At 39.5% G+C, this 8,471-nt stretch overlaps 1 pseudogene; it reads left to right on the top strand.

The window, feature by feature from the left end:
* Nucleotides 1-1,811: 1,811 nt before the first annotated feature.
* Nucleotides 1,812-7,643, top strand: LOC128113009 (60S ribosomal protein L37a-like; annotated as a pseudogene).
* The last annotated feature ends 828 nt before the right edge of the window (nucleotides 7,644-8,471 follow it).

Here is an 8,471-nt window from a genome sequence, read left to right as displayed (position 1 = left end):
TTCCCTCCTGTAGACACTTCCACATTCCGAAAGCTAGCCACCAAGGTCCATTCCCTAATTTGGCCACTGCCTTAAGCCTGGCTCATTCCTGAGGCTGATCACCAAGATCTACATATCGAAACATCAAGGCTCAGCAATCAAGATCCCCATTGGGCTAGCCTAATATGTCCAATCAGAATTTACCAATATGTCCTGCTCATTCTAATACAGACCTCCCTTTTTCCTCTTAAAATGAACACTTGCAAAGCTGTTTGCTGCTGTTTCTGCCTGATTAAGATTCCACCACCTTGCTTCATAAAGGATCTCTGTGTTTTATTTGTGCTTGGAAATTGGTATTTGGGTGTGGTCTGTGCCTAATCCTGGATCCAGAGGGAGCACCCCAAGGTGAAAGGGTCCCTTCTCTCTCCATTTCTCGAGCTCTACTCTCTGATTAAGAAAAATGTTATATTTTTAATGCGTATATGGGTGAGTCTCTTGTGTGTCCAGGTGCCAGAGGAGGCCGGAAGAGGGTTTTGGATCCCCTGGAGCTGAATTTACAGGTAGTTATGTGCTGCCGAGTGTGGGTGCTGGGAATTGAACTCTGTCTGGTTCTTTGGAAGAGCAGGACAAGATCCTAAACCCTGAGCCATCTCTCAAGCCCCTCTGATTTTTTAATAGCTAAAAAAATTTCATCTTAGAGCTGCCTTACCTATATCCTCAAGATCCTGGTATGTTGTGCTTTGATTTTCATTCAGTTCTAAGACTTTTTTTTTAACTTCCTCTTTGATTTTTTTCAGTCATTTTCTTCCTTGTTCAAGAATATGAATTTGTGTAGTTTCTGTGATTTGTCTCACAATTGATTCCTAATATTATTCTACTATGCTATGATAAGCTAGAAGAAAATGTTTTCATTCTTTTGTATTTTTTTTAGACTTTCTTTGTGACTTTGGATATGAGCAATTTTAGAAAAGATTCTTTGGGCTGCTGAGAAGAATTTAAGTTCCACCTCTTTTGGATGGAATATTCTGTAGATAATGCAAGTCCATTTGCTGTATGGCGTAGTCTAACAGCGGTTTCCTTGGGCTTATTAAGTTGGGAGCCTCGAGGTTTGATCCATGTACATGTGCCATTGTTATGTCTTCGGGGTAGTTTATTCCCTCTATTGGTATGTCGTGGCCTTCTTGAGATATTCTGACTAATTTTAGTTTGAAGTCTATAGTATCAGATGTCAGAATAGCCCTGCCAGTTTTGGTTTTTGCTTCCAGTTGCTTGGTAAATTGATTTCTATCATTTTTTTTCTCTCAGTCTATGGGTACTTTTAATCAGTGAGGTGTGACTTCTGAGAACGTAGATAGTTGGATCATGTATTGTAATCCAATTACCTATTGTGCATCAGCTATGGCTGTTTATGTTCATGCTATTGAGAGAAATTTACTGATTCCTGGAACTCTGTCAGATGTCTCTGGTTAGGTGGATTTTCATTTTTCTCTTCATTCTCTGTTTTTGGAATTAGAGGTTTTCTGGTTTACTGTGTTACAGACAACAGATGCCTGTCTGGCTCTCCTTTGTGCCTTTGTTCTTTCTGTGCAATTTCTTCTCTCCTGTGCTCTTAGGATTGACGCTAATTCCTGTGTCTGTGTGTATTCCCTCAAGCGCATGGCATATTGATGACTTGGTGGTTGTGAACTGCTTTACTTTATACTTAATTTGAAATGCCCTTATTGCTATATTCAGTTTTTTTTGGATGTAGCAATCTGCATTGACAGTCATTTATTTTCAAAGCTTACAATGTGTCTGTCTGCTCTCCGGGTTTGGGCTTAGGTTTCAGTGACATGGCTAAATGAACCTAAGTCGGGACTATTGGGAAATATGGGACCTGCTATGATGCCTCCCTCTGGAAAATGGTGAAGAAAACTGAAATCGGCCAGCACACCAAGTACACTTGTTCCTTCTGTGGCAAGACCAAGATGAATAGATGAGCCATTGGCATCCGGCACTATGGTTCCTGCGTGAAAACAGCGGTTGGCAGAGCCTGGACCTACATTACTTCTGCCATCACAGTGAAATCTCCATCAGAAGACTGAAGGAACTGAAGACCAGTGGAAGCACTACTGTTTGAGACATGCCTAGCCTGCAGTAAATGGGTTAATTTACACTGAAAAAAGAAATATGTTAATCCATGTTTTCCTGAATTTTATAGCTGATGGTAAGAAGTCTGATGTTCTGATGTGTTGGTCTTTGTAGGTGAGTTGCCATTTCCCCCTTTCAGTGTTTAATCTATTATCTATCTATCTATCTATCTATCTATCTATCTATCTATCTATCTATCATCTATCCATCTATCTACCTATCTATTTACTTACATAGTATATATTTACAGGGAGTGGCACTATTAGGAGGTGTGGTCTTGTTGGAGTAGGTGTGGTCTTGTTGGAGTAGGTGTGGTCTTGTTGGAGGAAGTGTGTCACTAGGTGTGGGCTTTGAGGTTTCAGAAGTCCATGTTGGGCCAGTGGCTCACATTTGCTCTCTCTTCCTGCTGCATGCCTATTCAGGTGTAAAACTCCCCCTCCTCCTTCAGCAACATGTCTGCCTGCACACCACCATGCTTCCATGGTGATAATGGACTAAAGCTCTGAACTGTAAGCCAGCCCCAATTAAATGTTTTCCTTTATAAGAGTTGCCATGGTCATGGTGTCTCTTCACAGCACTAGAAAACCTAAGACAATGTTTCTTTTTACATTTTAATCTTAATTTTAAAACTATTTTTCAATGTGTATGGTTTCTTTTCTGTATTTATGTTTGTGTACCACACATATGCCTGGGGCTTGAAAAGGCTAGAACAGGGCATCCGATCCCCTGGAACTGGAATTACAGATGGTTCTGAGCCTTTTGTGTGGTTGCTGAGAATTTCCTGGAGGGGAACAGGTGCTCCTAAGTGCAGGCTCTAGCACCAGCCATGTCAATGCTCCCCAGCTTGTCTTTGCTTTGCTTTTTCTTTTGATTGGTTGAGTTATTGGTGGTCCTTTACCGTGGACATTTTGTTTTGTTTTGTTTTTCATTCCTAACATTTCTATTTGGGGAGTTTTGTTTTTCCTTCAGAATCTCAATTTCCTTGTTGAACTTTTTGTCCACATTACTGATTTTTTCATCTGTTTTGATGACTCCTTTATGTCACAGGAATTTCCTCTCTGAGTCCTGGACCCATTTCTGTACTTCATTTATCTGCTTGTTTATATTCTCTATGAGATCATTGGTCATTTTTGTGTAAACTTTTGAGATCTTCATCCAGGACTTACCCATAAAGTATTTTTTAATTTAGTGGTTGAGTTACAGTATTTTTGGAGAAGTCATGGTACCTTGCATTTATCGTGTCTCTGTGTTTCTATGTTGTGATTTATGTTTGTTGCCTTGGCTATCCCTTCCAGTTCTAAATGAAGATCTTCTCAGTGAGAAGCCTATACTTGAGGACTCAGTCCCCAGTACCATTCAGAGCACATAAAACAAACTGCTGTAGGAGCAACGACACCAAACTGTAAAAGATACAGAAATACACTTAAAAGTAACAAAAGTGCACTAATATATCATCAATGACCATAAAGCAGAAAATGACAAAACTAATAGTGTGTTGTAAAGGGAAAATTGTTTAGGACTGTGGTGGTTTGAATGAGATGGACCTCATATTCTCAGGCATTTGGCTCTTGGTCCTTAGTTGGCAGTACTGGTTGGGGAAGCTTAGGAGGTGTGGCCTTGCTGGAGGAAGTATGTCATTGGGGGTGGGATTCATGACATCCCCAATTTGCTTTCTCTACTTCCTGCATTGATTAGAGATGTGAACTCTCAACTTCTTGCTCCAGCCACCTTCTGCCTGCTTCCATTGTTTCTCCATCTAGAAAGCCAAATAAACCTTCCCTTCTATAAATTGCCTTGGTCATGATGTCTTGTTAGATTCATAGAAAAGTAAAGTATAAGTGGATATGTTGAAAGAAGGTGGTAGAGAGAGGGAGGAAGAGGCAAAGCAAAGTTAAAGGGAAAAGAAGAGGAATAGAGAAGAATACTATGGTGGGAAAAAGAAGAAGCAATTAGAAAAAATAAAATGAAAAACAAAAATATTTCCCAATAATCAGAAAAATATTTAGCCAAAATTAGATAAGGGTGGTAAGGGAATAAAACAATAGGAGCATTTGGGTAAGGGTTCTTCGTCTGATCTCACTGCCTTGGAGCTGCATGGCTGGAGCTATGCTGCCATCTGTCTTTTGCTGTGTACTGCTGTGACAAAATACCATGGGTTTATTTCAGCTTACAGTTCCACATCACAGTCCATCACTGAGGGAAGTCAGGACAGGAACCTGGAGGCAGGAACTGATGCAGAGACCATGGAGGAGTGCTGCTTACTGGCTTGCTCCTAATGGCTTTCTCAGTCTGCTTTCTTATACAACTCAGGACCACCTGTCCCAGGGTAGTGCCTCACCTATCGGCTGGATTCACTGCATCAATCGTCAATCTAAAAAATGAAAAGAGTTACCTTATCCCCAAGCTTTCTACCTAAGCTCTGCACCTCACCCCACCCCCCTCTCCACTTCTGATTCTTTCTTTGCCACGTGCAACCACTTCTGTCTGTCTATCTGACTTCTGCTTTCTGCTCTCAGGTATTGGGCGGGCTCTCCAGTATTGGGTGGGCCACTTCTGCTGGTCACCAGTTTTCTTATGGCTGCTTCTTAACATGTTCAGAAATTTTCCCAAGCTCCAGAAACCAGATTAAACCCATCTGGACAGGTCAGATCTACTTTAGGCCTTTTCTGTCTCACCAGCATCCTGTCAGACACAAAAGTGGCCAGAATGCCAAGTCAAGAGGGATGGATGGCTCCAGCGCAGCAGAACAGCCCACCATCCCAGGACGCCTGTCTACCTCGGAAGGCCCCCTGCTCTAACTCCCCCCACCCAAGAGCCAACTAACACCCACCAAATCAGCTGGAAGCAGTTTTTCTGGGAGAAACAATGCCCCTATTCCTATTCACTTACTTTTTATAATAAGCAAAATGTTTGGGATGTTAGGATCCTGCCCTCACTCCCATACATGCTCAGCTCAGGGTCTTGCATCTTACATCATCAGCAGGCACTGGCGACTATGTATGTGCAACGTGGTCACAAAATCTGCACCTTAAAAACCAGATGCAGACCCCACCCTCTCTCTCTGCCCTCTGCTCTCTGCTCCCTGCTCTGCTCTGCTCCCTCTCCTGGGGCCTGGCTCCCCTCTCAGGATCCTAACAAAAAATACACCACAGGCTCGCCCATAAGCCAACCTGATAGGGACATTTTCACAATTGAGGTGCCTTTTTCTAAAATGACTCTAGCCTGTTTCAAATTGACACAAAAACTAGCTAGTGCATGATCTTCTGTTTCTCTGTCCTTTTCAGCTGTAACATCAATCTTTAATGGCTTTCTCAAGTTCTTTCTCTCTTACTCTTTTTGAAACAGAACATGCTTTTCTTATGCTAACACTTCTTCATCAAGTCACATACATTCTGATTCTAATCTGCCATCTTCTTCACTAGTCTTTTTGTTTGTTTCTTTATTGAGACAGAGTCTCAGGTACCAAGGCTGGCCTTTTGCTTACTATGTAGCCTAGCCTAGGAAGACCTTGAACTACTGATCTTTCCAACTCTACCTCCCATGTACTAGGATTTCAGACAAGTGCCACCATGCCTAACTTCAAAACATTTGTAAAGACTTTAAATATTGCTGCAAGGACCTACTAGTACAAATCATAGAAAAGAAAAATCAGATACCCACTTGTCCACACAGTGGGAACATTTTCAGCTCAATATGGTAAAATGATAGTAACCTTGACATAGCATAAATATGCCTTCCATCTCATATGGTTCTGCTTTATGGTTCCAGTTTCCTCTGGAAGTTGTATCTGATTTCATGACCAGTCTTCCTATATGCTCATGAGAGAAACCTAACATAACCGTCTCAATACAGTTGGAGAAGCATTTGATAAAATCCAATACTTTTTTAATGGTAAAAGAAAACCACATCCACAAACTTAAAACAAAAGGTCACTTCCTTGCTGTCATAAAGACATTTATGAAAAATATGCTTCCAATGTCTTACATGATGATGGAAGGAAGGATGAAAACTTCTTCCCCAAGGATCAAAACGAAGGCAGAGATTACTAACCTTCATTTCCATAATTCAGGATGGTACTGGATCCTAGCCAGCGCAATTAGCTAAAAAAAGAAATAAATGCCATCTAAACTATACAAAAGAAGAAGCTGGCTGGGCGGTGGTGGGGTACACCTTTAAGCACTTGAGAGGCAGAGGCAAGTGGATCTCGGAGAGTTTGAGGCCAGCCTGGGCTACAGAATGAGTTCCAGGACAGTTAAAGCTACACAAAGAAACCCTGTCTTGAAAAAACAAAAACAAAACAACAATGAAAAAGGAAGAAGAAGCGAAACTACATTTTGGATGATTCTATATGTACAGAATCCTATAGAATGCGGGCCTCATAATCCTGGACCCCAGAGGCCAAGGCAGGAAGATCATGGGTTTGAGACTGACCTAACAAGACTCTGTCAAAACTGGAATAAAACAAAATAAAAAGAAAGAGAAGGGAAAAAAAAACCTTCAGGGTTTACAAAAAGCTACTATAGCTAATAACAAAAATTATTTAAGTTATGGAGTACAAGATCAGTATACTAAGAGCATTGAACTACCCAAAAAGAAAATTAAGAAATGATTTTATTTCAAATAATAGTCTCCCAAAAGAATAAGAAGACTTATATATGGAAAACTATAGAAAATTGCTTAAATAAATAGAAAAGGTATCCTATTTTCCTGGACAGGAAGACTCAAATGTATTTTCCAAGTTATCTTACATATTCAATAAAATTTCTATAAAAATTCCAGTGTATTTTTATGGAAATAGAAAAGCTGACATTCAGATTCATATAGAATTTCAATGGTTCTCTAGATAGCTAGAACAAGATTGAAAAAGAAAACAAAATTGGAAGAGCCATGTTTCCCTAATTAAAACACCATGTAGTGGTATAAGGACAAACATATGGACCAGAGGAATAGAACTGTGTGTCCACATATAAACCCCTGTATTTATATACAATTGATTTTGACAAGAGTGTCACAAAGTATTCAATATGAAAATGGAAAAACAATGCTTCAATAAATAATATAGGGACAACAGGATAACCATATGCAAAATAATAAATCCTATCCTTACCTTAGTTCAAAATATAGAGAATTAGTTCAAAATAGTCCAACCGCATAAATGTAAGCTAAAGTCAATCAAGTCTTAGAAAATGTATTTTGTAAGTCTGTACAACCTTGGATTTGACAATGAATTCTTCTTATATCTAACACCGAAGCATGAACATCAGAAGAAAGACATTCAATTTCATAAAATCAAAAGCTTTAAATCTAATAATAAGTTACTAATTAGTTGAATCAAAAGATATTGTCATGGATTTTTAAAAAGAAATTGGAAGTGTTGGCATAGCTTGGTGGTAGCATGCTTATTTAGTGTGCTTGAGGTCCCCAGTTTAGATCCCTTGTGCTGCTCAAACAAAAAATGAAACAGAAAATAGTTAAAAGATGATAACATATCCCCCTACCCTCCCACCCCTGCTGCCCAGACTATATTCTTAAACAGTATATTAATAAATGCTTTGTATCTAGAATATAGAAGAGGTACTTACAAGTCACCAAGAATACAAATAACACATGTTGAAGATGAGTAAAGAGCCAAGTGTGGTGGCATGAATGAACTTGTAATCCTAATTCTTGGGAACCTGAGGTAGGAAGGTCTCAAGTTTTGAGCTAGCTTGATTTTCATAGTGAAACTCTTGTCTTTCATAAAAGATGGAAGACCAGAGAGATGGTTCAGTGGTTAAAAGCACTGGCTGCTCTTGCAGAGGACTCAGGTTCAATTCTCAGCAGCCCACAACCCTCTGTAATTCCAGTTCCAGGGGATCTGGTGCCCTCTTCTGGCCTCTATGAGCACTAGCAAACATGTGGTGCACAGGCACACATGCAGGCAAAAACACCCATACATATAAAATAAAAATAAAAATAATGGAAAGAATCCAATTATCTAAAAAAATTTCCACAGAATATCTGTAAATGGCCAGTAAGTATATGAAAAGATGTCCAACATCTGTGGTCAACTAAATATACATAAATAAAAAGCAAACTGTGATACCAATTTACTGCTACAATGGTGATGAATTATTAGTGGAAAATAGCAAGCGCTGTGTAGGTCAGTCCCTCAAATAGTGAAACGTGAAAACACACATTAGAACAACACAGGTGTAAACAGCACTGCTTCACTTAAGTGTTTTTCCTATTTTTGTTTATTTGTCACAATTTGGAGGAAAACTCCCCTAGCCTAGAAATACAAAAAAGACAATTAAAAGTTATGTACAAAAATGAACATATAAAATGTGAAGTATACTTCAAAGTATACCTAAATGTATTAT

Source organism: Peromyscus californicus, unplaced genomic scaffold (genome assembly GCF_007827085.1).
Source record: "Peromyscus californicus insignis strain IS unplaced genomic scaffold, ASM782708v3 Scaffold_17__1_contigs__length_78620276, whole genome shotgun sequence".
Taxonomy (NCBI): Eukaryota; Metazoa; Chordata; class Mammalia; order Rodentia; family Cricetidae; genus Peromyscus; species Peromyscus californicus.
This window is presented reverse-complemented; position numbering and strand designations above follow the sequence as displayed.